The sequence below is a fragment of the Procambarus clarkii genome, chromosome 84 (genome assembly GCF_040958095.1).
Source record: "Procambarus clarkii isolate CNS0578487 chromosome 84, FALCON_Pclarkii_2.0, whole genome shotgun sequence".
NCBI lineage: Eukaryota > Metazoa > Arthropoda > Malacostraca > Decapoda > Cambaridae > Procambarus > Procambarus clarkii.
In genome coordinates, this window is record NC_091233.1 from 7989166 (window position 1) to 8007784 (window position 18619).

The window sequence follows — 18619 nt, forward strand, 5'->3', positions numbered from 1 at the left end:
TCCCTCCCTCCCTCCCTCCCTCCCTCCCTCCCTCCCTCCCTCCCTCCCTCCCTCCCTCCCTCCCTCCCTCCCTCCCTCCCTCCCTCTCTCCCTCCCTCCCTCCCTCCCTCCCTCCCTCCCTCCCTCCCTCCCTCCCTCCCTCCCTCCCTCTCTCCCTCCCTCCCTCCCTCCCTCCTTCCCTCCCTCCCTCCCTCCCTCCCTCCCTCCCTCCCTCCCTCCCTCCCTCCCTCCCTCCCTCCCTCCCTCCCTCCCTCCCTCCCTCCCTCCCTCCTCCCTCCCTCTTTATCTCCCTTCCTCCCTCCCTCCCTCCCACCCACCCTCTCTCCATCCCTCCCTCCCACCCTCCCTCCCTCCCTTCCTCCCTCTATGACCCACTATGACCCATTGCCACACTCCCCACTTTCCCTCTCTCCCTTTCTCCCTCCCTCCCACACTCTCTCCCTCCCTCACTCCAGTTTGACTCCGTGCCACCCTCCCTCCAACGTTCTCAGATCCCTCCCCCCCTCCCTCCCTCCCTCCCTCCCTCCCTCCCTCCCTCCCTCCCTCCCTCCCTCCCTCCCTCCCTCCCTCCCTTCCTCCCTCCCTCCCTCCCTCCCTCCCTCCCTCTCTCCCTCCCTCCCTTCCTCACTCCCCCCCCTCCCTCCTTTCCTCCCTCTCTCTCTTCCTCAAACTAGTATGACCCAGTGCCACACTCCCCTCCCTCCCTCCCTCCCTCCCTACCCTCCCCTCCATCCCTCCCTCTCTCCCTCCCTATTATTTCCCTCCCTCCCTCCCTCCCTCCATCCTTCCTTCCCTCCCTCACTCCCTCCTTCCATCCCTTCCTCCCCCCCCCCTCGCTCAAACCAGTATCACCCCGTGCCACACTCCCATCCCTCCCTCCCTCTTTCCCTCTCTCCCTCCCTCCCTCCCTCTCTCCCTCCCTCATACCGGTATGAATCCATGCCACACTCCCTCCCTTCCTCCCTTTCTCCTTCCCTTCCTCCCCACACAAGTGTGACCCCATTCCACACTCTCCTCCCTCCCTCCTTCCCTCATACCAGTATGGTCCCGTGCCACACTCCCCTCCTTATCCCTCCCTCCCATCGTCCCTTCCTCCCTCCCTCACACCAGTATGACCCTGTCCCACACTCTCCTCCCTCCCTCCCTCACACCAGTTTGACCCCGTCCCTCCCTCCCTTCCTCCCTCCCTCCCTTCCTCCCTCCCTCCCTCCCTCACACCAGTTTGACCCCGTCCCTCCCTCCCTCCCTTCCTCCCTCCCTCCCTCCCTCCCTCCCTCTCTCCCTCCCTCCTTCCCTCTCTACCTCCCTCCCTCCTTCCCTCCCTCCCTCAAACCAGTATGAACACTTGCCACACTCCCCTCCCTTACTCCCTCTTTCCCTCCATCCCTTCCTCCTAAACTCCCTCTCTCCCTCCCTCCCTCCTTCCTTCCCTCCCGCCCTCCCTCCCTCCCTCCCTCTAAATTCCGATTGCCTCACAGATATTGGAATATTAATAGGCGCGGATCATTATTACAAGTTTATAACTGGATGCACTAGACAACATGGTATGAATTTGTTGTCGTCCGCAGGGGGCAAATTGCTCACAGGACCCGTGCTTTTCAGACAAGGTCCAGCGTCCACAAACCAACAAACCAATAATGTAATTGTGGCGTGACTAGGCTTAGAGCAGTCACCCCTACGCTTCAGGGAAATAGCCGAGGACATTGAGTCTGACCCACCAATACATCGTTTGTGGGATTTAGATACGTTAGGCATCATCCTTGAGCAACCAAGTCCTGATGATACGTGGACTTACCAGCAATATCTGGATACAGTTGTCTACTCAAATAAACAATACTGGGTAAGACTCCCATGGAAGTTAGATCATCCCCAACTTCCAGTGAATTATTTTATGGCAGCCTCACAGTTGCAGTCTCAATTAACACGACTGCAGAAGCAGCCAGACAAACTAACCATGTATCACCAACTTATCCAACAACAACTTAACAATGAGTTCATTGAAGTTGTTGAACACGATGACCGAAAAACAGGTCATTATTTACCTCACCATGCTGTGGTGAAAGACTCATTGACAACACCTATTCGTATTGTCTTTAACTGCAGTGCTAAAGTAAAGCCGAGCAGTGTGTCTTTAAATGAATGTCTCCAAACGGGACCTAGCCTAACACAAAGGCTACATGACGTGTTGTTACGATTTCGCACAGGCATTTTTGCCTATACAGCTGACATCAGCAAAGCCTTTCTCCGAGTAGGATTGCAGGAGGAAGATCGTGACTACACAAAATTCCTCTGGTTCAAGGATCCACTGGATCCTAATAGTGAATTAATCACCTATCGGTTTGCCTCCGTATTATTTGGTGCTACGTCCTCACCGTTTCTTTTGCAAGCAACATTAGACACTCATTTGAGGAAATCAAATAGCCCTTATAAGGCAACCATTAGCGACAACTTGTATGTCGACAATTTCCAGGGGACAACTAATGATCAAGCTGATCTGGTAGAAATCTACCATGAGGCTAACCGAGAACTGTTAGGAGCCAATATGCCTCTACAGTCATGGGCCTCAAATAATAAACTGCTTAACCAGTTAATCGAGAAAGAATTTCCAGATTATCAGGTACCCAGTAAATTAAAAGTTCTAGGCGTGAAATGGAACACCAGCACTGACGAGATGAATGTCAAGTCAGTGCAAACTGATAATTCAACCCTTACCATGAGAACACTGCTCTCATTTGTCAGTCAACCATTTGACCCTTTAGGCCTACTTAGTCCTATATTAATAAGGGGCAAACTCCTAATGCAGGAGTGCTGGCAACAACATATGGGAAGGGATGATCCGTTATCAAGTGAGTTACAAGCCAAATGGCAAATACTCTCAACGGATTTTAATCAGTTAGGCGTTTTGAAATTTCCTCGTAATGCTTCAGGACCAAACTTACCCACCAATTTGCACGTTTTTTGTGATGCCTCTGGCAAAGCATATGGCACAGCAGCCTATTTAGTTAACAGTGCTCAATCAATTTTACTCACATCAAAAGCAAGAGTCGCTCCCATCAAGAAGAGATCCTTACCTCAGATGGAGTTGACTGCATTGCTAGTGGGAGTAAGATTGGCCCATTGCCTGGCAAAGACACTCAGTAATACCCACTTTGTTGAGATTGTAGTGTGGTCAGACAACGAGGCAGTCTTACAATGGGTAAGAAACAATAACAACAAAACTCCTTACGTCAGTAATTGCGTCAGGGAGATTCATGATTTATCCGCAGGATATAAGTTTAGACATGTCCCTACTAAGGACAATCCTGCAGATTATTTATCAAGAGGATTGACATTAAAACAACTTGTCAAGTCTTCGCTGTGGTTCAATGGACCTTCATGGCTTGTTGGTGGTCAGTGGCCCAAACAAATGCCACAAGTCATAGTGACCAATATCACCACTCCCATGATGGAACCAGAGCCTCAGCGAATATTAGCCATTGATCCTCATCATTATTCCAACTTAAGCAAATTGTTACGAGTGACTGCGCACGTGTTTGATTTCCTTACTAAAGTAGGAATTCGACATAAATTTCCCAATCCTGTCCACTATTGGATCAAGCGTGCACAGAAAGAGACTTACGGAAACGAATTTGAGAATCTTCCGGATAAACTCACTAAGTCTCTGGGCATCTGGTACGATGTCAACACTCACAACATACTACGATGTGGAGGACGTTTGCTACATGCAAAGATTGACTTAGACACTAAGAATCCAATTCTTTTACCGCGTCACCACATCATAACTAAACTTCTTGTCTTACATCACCATCAATATGGTACACTACATGGTGGAGTTTTAGATACTCTCACCGACCTTAGACAAAAGTACTGGCTTCCTCAAGGTCGTCAGACTGTTAAGACCATTATTAAATCTTGTGTAATCTGTAAGAGATACGACGCTAGAGTCTGTCCTTACCCAGGACCTCCCCCACTCCCAGAAGAGCGAGTGGTTCATATTCGTCCTTTCGAAACCACTGGAGTTGATTATACAGGAGCCCTACTCCTCACTGGTAACCCAGATAATATACCAGTGAAGGCGTACATTTGTCTCTTTACATGTGCTACAACCAGAGGCGTGCACTTAGAGGTCACCCCAAACATGAGTGCTGAAGCTTTCATTCAAGCTTTCCGCAGATTTGCTGCCCGCCGATCATGTCCTAGATTAATGATATCAGACAACGGATCTAATTTTGTGGCAGGAGAAAGTTGTTTGCGAGAAGTCTGGAACCACCCTGAAGTACAGTCAGTCTTACAAAGAAGACAATGTCACTGGAAATTCATAGCACCAAGAGCCCCTTGGCAAGGTGGGTTCTATGAGCGAATGGTAGGCACAGTCAAGAAGTGTCTAAGGAAAACTTTACACCGACAAAAGGTCAGTTACTCAGAACTCCAAACTATAGTTGTGGAAATCGAGGCGCGATTCAATAACCGCCCAATCACCTACCTGTCTGATGATTACACCCAGAGAGAACCACTGAGCCCCTCTCACTTGATCCATGGAGGTCTACTGAGCCCTCTCATCCCTTTAGCCGAAGAGGACCCTGTAGACCCGTCCCATGTGACCAGAGGAGACTTGGTGGAAAGCTACCAACATCTTTCTAGGGTTATTAACAGGTGGAATGAGGTGTGGACTCGAGAGTACCTCACAGCTCTACGAGAGTACCACTACGGAGCTTCGAGTCCTTACAATAAGGTGCAATTAAAACCGGGAGACCTCGTACTAGTCGACAGTGATGGACCAAGGTCCGAGTGGCCTATAGGTAAAATTGTCACCATTCATCCAGATCGACAAGGTGTCCTAAGAGTGGTTAAAGTCTTATGCAGAGGCAACACTACTCTAAAAACTTTAGAGAAGCTGGTTCCCCTTGAACTGACTGAACAAGAATATCAGCCAGATCCAGTTTCCCCAGTAATTTCAGAGGACAATGAATTTGTTCCTCCAAGCAACCGCCCCACTAGAGCTGCAGCTCAACAATGTAGGCGGAATTTGCAAGCCTATTACCACTCTGAAGAAGAATAATTTCCTTCACTTCCCACTGAGATAACTATGATGAAACTACGATGTGATATCACGTAACAAAACATTACACGTCACTATGACCCAGGATATCGCATCACCGTAGATTCTGTTAGTTTAAATTGGGTGAGTTAAATTCTATAAATATTGTGTAGGCTACAAACAACATGTTTCCGTTGACATGTAAATAGCAAGACTCAAGTTCTTGTAAGTCCTTGATAAATCCGGGACGTTCGTTATGTGTATACTAACATACTAACATATTAACATACTAATGTATTAATCTTTATATCACTTCGGGATAGGTCAGTACAACACAGTACACTACGACCCTAGAATCCTCCCCCCGGAGTTATGTTGGATATTTCCAACACCGAATACAACATTGTTGTATTCTCATTACTTATTACTAACCATACTAATTATTGTAGTAAGTAAAATTAACAACACGTAGAATTCTCATGTACTAATAATTTCATCTGTGCAGTAGGCTAGAATTCTCACGTCACCTAACGCCAGTATTGCGTCAGATTTCCTTACAGTAAACACATTATATCCAATGTATGTGAGAATTAAATTCGATTCTCCATAATTAAAGCATTCTGTATGATAACTAATTGCAGACGAATTGATCTCTAACTAAAAGCCGAATAGAGCATTGGAATTATAGCGTCTATCTCGTGATAAAGTTAACGTCACCAGTGAATGCCATGGGGAGACATTAATTCCTCTCCCTTATATATTTACTATTCTTAAATTGGTAAATAACAATATTTTCCTCCTCTAAATAATAAACCCGTCCAGTCTTCAACGTTTCAAGCGTAAATGCGAGAAATATTAATGTTCGAGACAATAATTTGTTTTATGAACGCGGACTCGGCGTGGGTAGAGGAAGGCCAGCTCAGTACACGTGGTGAGCTGTTCAGAGGCAGACCTGCGCTTACCATACTCATAAGAAGACGCCATTGCCCAGCAACTAGGGCAGGCGTTATCCATCCTCAGAGGAAAGTCGCCACTGTGAGGCGTGAATAACCTTGCAGATAGTATCTTCAGCTAGTGCTGGTGTCAAATAAGGAGCCCTTTGACTTGGTTCTTGACGACACGTGACCGGCCAGCGAAGCGCGTCACTATCCAGGATAGGGTTAACCAGAGCCTGGGACGCGAAGCACGGCAATCTTAATACTTATACAGTGCCCACAGCTAAGTATATTCTTTTATGTGATGCATCAGGTAAAAAGTTTAATAGTAGCAGGGTGATTGTCCGTTATGACGCACGATAACATCTAATAACAGGTGATTAAAATTTGTCACCTGTAACTCTTAATTTTCTTGAATATATAGATTCAGTAGGTAAATCAGTTGCTACTGTAAAATATTTGTCTTGCAGCACGAGAGAAGAATTCTCCATGCTGCCTTCTCCCATGTTAACCCGTTCCACTCGTCAGTCGACCGAGTCCAGAGAATAAGAGGAACTTCCATGGCTTTCTAAAGGAATCTTCATTAAGCTAAGATTTATTTCCTTTTATGATTCTATTGCAATTTCTTGTGTGCAGAATTCTTTGGGATTAATATGTGGTTTACTGTAATTCATTACTATGCTCATAATCTATGTTCCCCTTTATGGTAATGATATCAGTTTCAATATTATTTTTATAGGATTAGATTATTATTAATTGAATTAGTGAACGAACCACACTAATTCCTGGACGTACTTACCTCCAGTAATAACCCCCCCAATGTAGGTGTTTGAGGTTTGTTTCATTTAATATTACAGCCCATTAATTATTTCTATGATCATATTTCTAGTTTTTATCCATAGTTGCTGGTTTTCATCTAGGAATTATCTAATGATCAGAAATTCTCAGTTTCCCTCTTTACTATAAAAGCGGGTGGTCCTTCGTAATTTAATTTACTACATTAATATTTAAATAATAATTTTCAAGCCCCAAATATCCCACAGACCCCGTCCCACACTCACTTCCCTCCCTCCCTCACACCAGTTTGACCCCGTCCCTCCCTCCCTTCCTCACACCAGTTTGACCCCGTCCCACACTCTCCTCCCTCCCTCCCTCACACCAATATAACCCCCATGCCACACTTCCGTCCCTCCCTCCTTCCCTCCCTCACAACAATATTACTCTGTGCTACACTCCATGTCACTAATATGACTGCTCCTACTCTCATTCTCTACTCCGCCGTCTCTAATTGTTCTGTCCACGTAGTTAATTACTTAATCAATATCAATTTCCAATTTCCAGTTTAGTGAATAAGAGTTAAGCAGACATCTGTTTTGATGCTCATCAACTGTATCTTTATTCCAGCAATAGAGAGCAAATCGTTTTGGCTGGCGGGCTCGGATATGATTACAGAAGGAACCTGGCTCTGGACCAATGGAAACCCCGTTCCTATGGGTATGTTGCCTCCGATATATGTAGGAGGGTTGTGCGCTGGGGAACTTCACACTTATATTTTTGTGATATACAAGATATAATCAAGCCGCATCACAGTAAAAAATTCTAACAAATGATTAAGTGAGAGGAAACAGAAACAAACAGAAAACAAATAATGCGCAATGGAGGAAATAAATAAAATATTTCATGAACAAAGTGGGTTAAAGAGGCATGTAGGACAATGTGGCGGAAATAGAGGAGGAAGGAGATGGAGACTAGAGGGATTGATATCAAAGACAGTAACTCTTAGTGGCAATTATTTAAATGAAAAAGAGTGTGAGAAAAACAACATTTCAGATCAAGAAATAGCCATAGTCAGCTTGAAAACACACCTGAGTAAAAATAAGAAACTTCGAGCAGACATCAAGGCTAAAGTAGCACAAACAAATACAAATTATCCAGTATAAGGATATTTAGAAACGAGAAGTAGTAAAGGATGGACAAGCTGCAAGGGATGCAAAAAAATGAACAGAAAAAAAGAGATTCAAAATGATATGACAGAAAAATTTGGTCAAGAACAAGAAAAAAACATTTTCAAGAGTAGGCAGAGGGGTCAGAATCAGAGGTAGAAGTCATAGATAACAGTGATAGATCCAGTTTGAACAAAGTAGACAGTTGGCTGCACCAAGCAAGAAATAAAAACTAAATAATCAGGGATTATGAACACCCTGGTAGACGCTTTAGGAAGCAACATGGAATCATATAGCACATGATCTTTATTTACATTGTTTTAGAATATAGTTTCAGATTATATTTTATTGTAAAAATGTTTCTCAATGAGGCCTTCCAAATATGTGGAAAATTTAGATGCAAAAATTTATAACTCAAAGTTTTGCGTTTATAAAAAAAAGGAAAACAATAACACTTTTGAACAAAAACTTTACCCATAATATGTAAAAATGGTGAGAATCGACCAGAAACTGAATGTTTAAAGATGTCTCAAAGTTGAAAATCTTGTTCATAGAGAAAACTGAAGTTGAAGTTCTCGACAATGAATATGATCGTTCTACTCTATGGATTTTCTTGTAAGTTTCAATAAATATTGCTGGGCATTTGTACTCAAAAATGTTAAATTTGTAGGTCAATATCTTGTGAAATGAAGTCAAGAAATTTAATAAATATTAAACAAATAATTTCACATATTTACTAAATATATACATATAAGTATTATATATATTTAAAACATTTCACAGATATAATTTGATGTCCAGTGACGTTATTAGCACTTGTATTGTGTATTTACCTGCGTTGTCATTTATATTCACATATTTAATAAATATGCGAAAAAAATATTATTTTATTATTTTTTCTTGACTTCATTTCACAATTGTCATTTCACTGATACGATCAACCCGTGATCAGTTCCAAGTGTTTTACAATACTGTAAGAATGAAATTGGGTTTGAAATTTATTAAATTGGTTTTTAAAATTAAAGCATTAAGCCAGACCATGGCCATTGGTCTGGCTTAATAATGGCCATCATTGATGATAGCCATTGCCAAAATTTTAGAGGTCAATGTGTGACCATAGGGAGCCGGTCGGCCGAGCGAACAGCACGCTGGACTTGTGATCCTGTGGTCCTGGGTTCGATCCCAGGCGCCGGCGAGAAACAATGAGCAATGTTTCTTTCACCCTATGCCCCTGTTACCTAGCAGTAAAATAGGTACCTGGGTGTTAGCTGTCACGGGCTGCTTCCTGGGGGTGGAGGCCTGGTCGAGGACCGGGCCGCGGGGACACTAAAAAGCTCCGAAATCATCTCAAGATAACCTCAAGATGGCACTCTGTTCTCTCTTGAATTGTAGTGACCCTAACTCGACCATATTGGACATGTACCCCACAGCAATCATAGTGCAAAATTGGTGAGGTTAGCCTGAGGCATGTTGCCTCAGGCTTAGAGGCAACATGCTTGAGACCGACATTCTCACCTATAGATAGATAAATATACCTATCATTGTTGGGAGGATATAAAGCTAGTAATTAGGCTTACTAAAGTCCCTCGAAGGTAATTGTTTAGCCTTCCCCTGGATGTAACTCACAGCAGTTGCCTAACTCCCTGGTACGTATTTACTGCTAGGTGAACAGTCATCGTCTTAATGTAAATGTGTCCAACTAGCAGTCCCCACAACGCGGTGGTAAAACTCTCGCACGGCGTTTCGTGAGTGATTTGGACTGGGTTCGTAACCTGGCCGGGGAGGATGGATTAGGTGCAAATTCTTTAGCTGTACGCCTCTTTTTCCCCAGCAGTGAATGGTTACGTGGTTGTTAAACTCATTTTCCAGGTCAAGAAAATTAGGATTAGGATTAAGGACCCGGCCGAAACGCTATGCTTGCTAGTGGCTGTACAGGAATATAAGAACTCTTGTATATATAAATAAGAAATAAAAATAAAAATTAATTATTTCTGTCTCACCGGGGATCGAATCTAGAAGCAGATTACAAAATGTCTGTGTTGATATTTATAAAATAGTAAACTAAAAATCGTATGAGGTCTTATGTTCTATTAAAATGTAAATTATTTGTGTTTTCAATTTTTTATTTTTCTACTTCAGGTTCACCTTTCTGGGGGGCCTCGAATCCTGCTCCCTGGATAGAGCCCTATACGGACACTACCCTAAACTGCCTTGCTCTACTGGCCCCTGGAAGTCATTACTTTAGGCCTGTGGACTGCCAAACCTTACAGTACCCACTGTGCATGGCTACCTAGCCCAATGGGTTAGGTAGTCACTTGCAGGGAGAAATGGGGTCATGTCGTCTACCTGGGGCCTCGACTATAGCATATTACGTCTATCTGGAAGCTTTACTTCTGCTGACCTCGACCACAGCAGCTCAACTGCAGAAGATGTGGAAGCTTGTGCAGCTTATACATTACATAAATAAATTGATTATAATTCATGTTTGATTTAATTCCCTGTGATTAAATTACAGAGGAATTTACTTTTTGTAACATTTCAATAATAATTATTAACTGCAGAAAATTTCATGATAAATTTCATTGTGGTTTAGTATGTTTTAAATAATATATATATATATATATATATATATATATATATATATATATATATATATATATATATATATTTATATGTATATATATATATATATATATATATATATATATATATATATATATATATATATATATATATATATATATATATATATATTGCTGTGGCCCTCCGCCTTGCTGCCCCAATCCACACCAGATATAGGTGTATTTGCGGCGAGGTGGTGGCTGACAGGTACGGCCACCATGGCCTACTCTGCCAAAGCACAGGGGAATGGCACTCGAGGCACAGTGAAGTTAACGACAATATCAAGAGGAGCCTCACCACAGCTGGATGCCCAGCTGAAAGAGAGCCCCGTTACCTAACGCCCCGTAACACTGATGCTCTTATTGGTCGCCCGGATGGTATCACAGTGAACCCCTGGAAGAATGGCAAGCAGTTGGTATGGGAGTACACGTGCGTATCAACCCTGGCTAACACCTACATTAACCTCAGTGGTGCACAACCAGGTGGCGCTGCCACCCACAGGGAAGCAGCCAAATACCGTAAGTATAGAGAACTGGATCACCACTACAATTTTGTCCCCATTGCTTCTGAGACACTCGGCGCCTGGGGTAAAAGTGCTACCAGTTTATTGAAGGAACTGGGTTCTAGGCTCATTGAAGCAACAAGGAACCCAAGAGCTGCAAGCTTTCTTTTCCAGCTCCTCAGTGTGGCGATACAGGGAGGAAATGCACACTGCATCCAGGGTTCCTGCCCGCCATCTGAGGAGCTGGAGGAACTCGACAACCTATGATAACCATCTTTGTAACCCATATGTAACTCCTTTTTTGTAACAAAGTTCAAATAAAGTAAATATATATGTGTACATACAAAAGAATGGGGGTGGTAGGAGAAGATAATATTAGTGTTCAGTGAGAAACCACAAGGTCTCCTCTGAATACTTTTTATTTTCTTCTCCGAGGCCATGGGTCCCCTATATATATATATATATATATATATATATATATATATATATATATATATATATATATATATATATATATATATATATATATATATATATATATATATATATATTAGTATATTTTGGTAGCAGTCTTTCCTGTAGACATATATTATTAAATATGACCGAAAAAGTAAGATTAATAATTCTAACACGAATTTTCTCAATCTTTCGTACATTTCTTTTCACTGTTGGAGGTAATTCAGAAAATCAATTCTCCAAAATTCATTTTTATTTCTAGTCTGACGCGACACTTGAGCGCGTTTCGTAAAACTTATTACATTTTCAAAGACTTTAGTTAACACATACACAACTGAATAGAACTTACACATCTCCGATTTTGTTTATATCTACATTTGAGTGAGGTGGATGGGGTGAGGTGGTATTTAATAAGGTATTAATTTCATCAACACAAGCCAGAACATGAAACAATGGGTATTGAATTGAAGTGATTGTAGAAAGCCTATTGGTCCATATTTCTTGATGCTTCTATATTGGAGCGGAGTCTTGAGGTGGGTAGAATATAGTTGTGCATTAATTGGCTGTTGATTGCAGGTGTTGACTTCTTGATGTGTAATGCCTCGCAAACGTCAAGCCGCCTGCTATCGCTGCATCTATCGATGATTTCTGTGTTGTTTACTAGGATTTCTCTGGCGATGGTTTGGTTGTGGGAAGAGATTATATGTTCCTTAATAAAGCCCTGTTCCTTATGCATCGTTAAACGCCTAGAAAGAGATGTTGTTGTCTTGCCTATATACTGTGTTTTTTGGAGCTTACAGTCCCCAAGAGGGCATTTGAAGGCATAGACGACGTTAGTCTCTTTTTAAAGCATTCTGTTTTGTGTCTGGAGAGTTTCTCATGAGTAGGCTGGCCGTTTTTCTGGTTTTATAGTAAATCGTCAGTTGTATCCTCTGATTTATGTCTGTAGGGATAACGTTTCTATTAACAATATCTTTCAGGACCCTTTCCTCCGTTTTATGAGCTGTGGAAAAGAAGTTCCTGTAAAATAGTCTAATAGGGGGTATAGGTGTTGTGTTAGTTGTCTCTTCAGAGGTTGCATGGCGTTTCACTTTCCTTCTTATGATGTCTTCGACGAAACCATTGGAGAAAACGTTGTTGACTAGGACCTGCCTTACCCTACAGAGTTCTTCGTCGACTTGCTTCCATTCTGAGCTGTGGCTGAGAGCACGGTCGACATATGCGTTAACAACACTCCTCTTGTACCTGTCTGGGCAGTCGCTGTTGGCATTTAGGCACATTCCTATGTTCGTTTCCTTAGTGTAGACTGCAGTGTGGAAACCTCCGCTCTTTTCCATGACTGTTACATCTAGAAAGGGCAGCTTCCCATCCTTTTCCATCTCGTAAGTGAAACGCAGCACGGAACTCTGCTCAAATGCCTCCTTCAGCTCCTGCAGATGTCTGACATCAGGTACCTGTGTAAAAATGTCGTCAACATACCTGCAGTATATGGCCGGTTTCAAGTTCATATCGACTAAGACTTTCTGCTCGATGGTACCCATGTAGAAGTTTGCAAACAGGACACCTAGGGGAGAACCCATGGCGACCCCATCTACTTCCTTATAAATGTGCCCATCCGGGCTCAAGAAGAGTGCCTCTTTAGTACAAGCTTGGAGTAGTTTCCTCAGAATATTTTCTGGTATGTCAAGAGGAGTACAGGCTGGATCACGATACACTCTGTCGGCTATCATCCCGATTGTCTCGTCCACAGGTACGTTGGTAAACAGCGATTCTACGTCCAACGAGGTTCTTATCCCTGTGGCCCGTGCGCCCCACAGTAAGTCAACAAATTCCTTTGGAGACTTCAGGCTGAAGGCGCCAGGAACATAAGGAGTCAGCAGGCCGTTGAGTCGTTTCGCCAGTCTGTACGTGGGTGTGGGTATCTGGCTAATGATTGGCCGAAGTGGGTTTCCAGGCTTGTGTGTCTTGACATTTCCATACGCATATCCAGGTTTATATTCCCCAATGATCTTTGGCAGGTGAAGTCCGGATTTCTTGGCGTTCACAGTTTCGATCAGTTTGTTGACCTTTGCTTTTAATTCGGCTGTAGTGTCCTTCGTTACCCTTTGGAACTTAGTTTGGTCAGAGAGTATGAGGTTCATTTTCGCCAGATATTCGTCTTTTTTAAGAATGACATATATTGGCGACTTGTCACTTCTCTTGACAACTATCTCCTTGTTCTCACGAAGGCTTTTAGCTGCCGCTTTGAGCTCGGGGGATAGTATGGTGCTTCTGTAATTGCCTCGATTCTTTCCTCCTTCTGCAATAAGTTCTGCTTGTAAGGTATCTTTGGTAGTGACCTTCTTTTGTGTCTCGAGGTCGAATATGTTGTCCAACAGAATTTCCAACTCTACTTTCCGGGCCATCTCACTCGGTCTGGACATAACATGACAGTTTATGCCCAGATTTAGGAGAGTGACTTGGTCCTCAGTGAGGTTAATTCCTGCAAGGTTCAGGAAGCCATCTCTTGGTCGTGGAATTGCCATAGGTCCTCCATATAATGTTGTTAGTTTCTTGATAATCCTTGTTTCAGTGCTGAGGTGATGTCGGTCTGTGAGGATGTCGAGGATGAACATTGACAGATGTTCAATGCGGGTACGGATACTTTCGTCGATGTTGCTATTTCTCCACTCGTTTGTAGCATGAAGTAGTTGCGTTTTGTTGTCTTTGATTTCATTCTCTGCCTTGTATATCTGATCACGAATCAGATCCTGGCGATATTTTATCGTGAAGGCTTGATTCCTTGCTGCTGGGTCGTGCGCTTTAATATTAGTATATTTTGGTAGCAGTCTTTCCTGTAGACATATATTATTAAATATGACCGAAAAAGTAAGATTAATAATTCTAACACGAATTTTCTCAATCTTTCGTACATTTCTTTTCACTGTTGGAGGTAATTCAAAAATCAATTCTCCAAAATTCATTTTTATTTCTAGTCTGACGCGACACTTGAGCGCGTTTCGTAAAACTTATTACATTTTCAAAGACTTTAGTTAACACATACACAACTGAATAGAACTTACACATCTCCGATTTTGTTTATATCTACATTTGAGTGAGGTGGATGGGGTGAGGTGGTATTTAATAAGGTATTAATTTCATCAACACAAGCCAGAACATGAAACAATGGGTATTGAATAGAAGTGATTGTAGAAAGCCTATTGGTCCATATTTCTTGATGCTTCTATATTGGAGCGGAATCTTGAGGTGGGTAGAATATAGTTGTGCATTAATTGGCTGTTGATTGCTGGTGTTGACTTCTTGATGTGTAATGCCTCGCAAACGTCAAGCCGCCTGCTATCGCTGTATCTATCGATGATTTCTGTGTTGTTTACTAGGATTTCTCTGGCGATGGTTTGGTTGTGGGAAGAGATTATATGTTCCTTAATGGAGCCCTGTTCCTTATGCATCGTTAAACGCCTAGAAAGAGATGTTGTTGTCTTGCCTATATACTGTGTTTTTTGGAGCTTACAGTCCCCAAGAGGGCATTTGAAGGCATAGACGACGTTAGTCTCTTTTAAAGCGTTCTGTTTTGTGTCTGGAGAGTTTCTCATGAGTAGGCTGGCCGTTTTTCTGGTTTTATAGTAAATCGTCAGTTGTATCCTCTGATTTTTGTCTGTAGGGATACCGTTTCTATTAACAATATCATTCAGGACCCTTTCCTCCGTTTTATGAGCTGTGGAAAAGAAGTTCCTGTAAAATAGTCTAATAGGGGGTATAGATGTTGTGTTAGTTGTCTCTTCAGAGGTTGCATGGCGTTTCACTTTCCTTCTTATGATGTCTTCAACGAAACCATTGGAGAAGCCGTTGTTGATTAGGACCTGCCTTACCCTACAGAGTTCTTCGTGGACTTGCTTCCATTCTGAGCTGTGGCTGAGAGCACGGTCGACATATGCGTTAACAACACTCCTCTTGTACCTGTCTGGGCAGTCGCTGTTGGCATTTAGGCACATTCCTATGTTCGTTTCCTTAGTGTAGACTGCAGTGTGGAAACCTCCGCTCTTTTCCATGACTGTTACATCTAGAAAGGGGAGCTTCCCATCCTTTTCCATCTCGTAAGTGAAACGCAGCACGGAACTCTGCTCAAATGCCTCCTTCAGCTCCTGCAGATGTCTGACATCAGGTACCTGTGTAAAAATGTCGTCAACATACCTGCAGTATATGGCCGGTTTCAAGTTCATATCGACTAAGACTTTCTGCTCGATGGTACCCATGTAGAAGTTTGCAAACAGGACACCTAGGGGAGAACCCATGGCGACCCCATCTACTTGCTTATACATGTGCCCATCCGGGCTCAAGAAGGGTGCCTCTTTAGTACAAGCTTGGAGTAGTTTCCTCAGAATATTTTCTGGTATGTCAAAAGGAGTACAAGCTGGATCACGATACACTCTGTCGGCTATCATCCCGATTGTCTCGTCCACAGGTACGTTGGTAAACAGCGATTCTACGTCCAACGAGGCTCTTATCCCTGTGGCCCGTGCGCCCCGCAGTAAGTCAACAAATTCCTTTGGAGACTTCAGGCTGAAGGCGCAAGGAACATGAGGAGTCAGCAGGCCGTTGAGTCGTTTCGCCAGTCTGTACGTGGGTGTGGGTATCTGGCTAATGATTGGCCAAAGTGGGTTTCCAGGCTTGTGTGTCTTGACATTTCCATACGCATATCCAGGTTTATATTCCCCAATGATCTTTGGCAGGTGGAGTCCGGATTTCTTGGCGTTCACATTTTCGATCAGTTTGTTGACCTTTGCTTTTAATTCGGCTGTAGTGTCCTTCGTTACCCTTTGGAACTTAGTTTGGTCAGAGAGTATGAGGTTCATTTTCGCCAGATATTCGTCTTTTTTAAGAATGACATATATTTGCGACTTGTCACCTCTCCTGACAACTATCTCCTTGTTCTCACGAAGGCTTTTAGCTGCCGCGTTGAGCTCGGGGGACAGTATGGTGCTTCTGTAATTGCCTCGATTCTTTCCTCCTTCTGCAATAAGTTCTGCTTGTAAGGTATCTTTGGTAGTGACCTTCTTTTGTGTCTCGAGGTCGAATATGTCGTCCAACAGAATTTCCAACTCTACTTTCTGGGCCATCTCACTCGGTCTGGACATAACATGACAGTTTATGCCCAGATTTAGGAGAGTGACTTCGTCCTCAGTGAGGTTAATTCCTGCAAAGTTCAGGAAGCCATCTCTTGGTCGTGGAATTGCCATAGGTCCTCCATATAATGTTGTTAGTTTCTTGATAATCGTTGTTTCAGTGCTGAGGTGATGTCGGTCTGTGAGGATGTCGAGGTGTTGTTCAATGCGGGTACGGATACTTTCGTCGATGTTGCTATTTCTCCACTCGTTTGTAGCATGAAGTAGTTGCGTTTTGTTGTCTTTGATTTCATTCTCTGCCTTGTATATCTGATCACGAATCAGATCCTGGCGATATTTTATCGTGAAGGCTTGATTCCTTGCTCCTGGGTCGTGCGCTTTAATATTAGTATATTTTGGTAGCAGTCTTTCCTGTAGACATATATTATTAAATATGACCGAAAAAGTAAGATTAATAATTCTAACACGAATTTTCTCAATCTTTCGTACATTTCTTTTCACTGTTGGAGGTAATTCAAAAATCAATTCTCCAAAATTCATTTTTATTTCTAGTCTGACGCGACACTTGAGCGCGTTTCGTAAAACTCCGAAACTTACACTTACACATCTCCGATTTTGTTTATATCTACATTTGAGTCAGGTGGATGGGGTGAGGTGGTATTTATTGGTGGTATTGTGCAAGTTCTATTCAGTTGTGTATGTGTTAACTAAAGTCTTTGAAAATATAATAAGTTTTACGAAACGCGCTCAAGTGTCGTGTGTAGACTAGAAATAAAAATGAATTTTGGAGAATTGATTTTTGAATTACCTCCAACAGTGAAAAGAAATGTACGAAAGATTGAGAAAATTCGTGTTAGAATTATTAATCTTCCTTTTTCGGTCATATTTAATAATATATGTCTACAGGAAAGACTGCTACCAAAATATACTAATATTAAAGCACACGACCCAGCAGCAAGGAATCAAGCCTTCACGATAAAATATCGCTAGGATCTGATTCGTGATCAGATATACAAGGCAGAGAATGAAATCAAAGACAACAAAACGCAACTACTTCATGCTACAAACGAGTGGAGAAATAGCAACATCGACGAAAGTATCCGTACCCGCATTGAACAACACCTCGACATCCTCACAGACCGACATCACCTCAGCACTGAAACAAGGATTATCATGAAACTAACAACATTATATGGAGGACCTATGGCAATTCCACGACCAAGAGATGGCTTCCTGAACTTTGCAGGAATTAACCTCACTGAGGACGAAGTCACTCTCCTAAATCTGGGCATAAACTGTCATGTTATGTCCAGACCGAGTGAGATGGCCCAGAAAGTAGAGTTGGAAATTCTGTTGGACGACATATTCGACCTCGAGACACAAAAGAAGGTCACTACCAAAGATACCTTACAAGCAGAACTTATTGCAGAAGGAGGAAAGAATCGAGGCAATTACAGAAGCACCATACTGTCCCCCGAGCTCAAAGCGGCAGCTAAAAGCCTTCGTGAGAACAAGGAGATAGTTGTCAGGAGAGGTGACAAGTCGCAAATATATGTCATTCTTAAAAAAGACGAATATCTGGCGAAAATGAACCTCATACTCTCTGACCAAACTAAGTTCCAAAGGGTAACGAAGGACACTACAGCCGAATTAAAAGCAAAGGTCAACAAACTGATCGAAAATGTGAACGCCAAGAAATCCGGACTCCACCTGCCAAAGATCATTGGGGAATATAAACCTGGATATGCGTATGGAAATGTCAAGACACACAAGCCTGGAAACCCACTTTGGCCAATCATTAGCCAGATACCCACACCCACGTACAGACTGGCGAAACGACTCAACGGCCTGCTGACTCCTTATGTTCCTTGCGCCTTCAGCCTGAAGTCTCCAAAGGAATTTGTTGACTTACTGCGGGGCGCACGGGCCACAGGGATAAGAGCCTCGTTGGACGTAGAATCGCTGTTTACCAACGTACCTGTGGACGAGACAATCGGGAT

The 18619-nt window shown here is 43.0% G+C and overlaps 1 pseudogene; it reads left to right on the forward strand.

Annotated features, from left to right (window-relative positions):
• Positions 1-10396, forward strand: part of LOC123774839 (macrophage mannose receptor 1-like) — an 85010-nt pseudogene extending 74614 nt beyond the window's left edge.
• The last annotated feature ends 8223 nt before the right edge of the window (positions 10397-18619 follow it).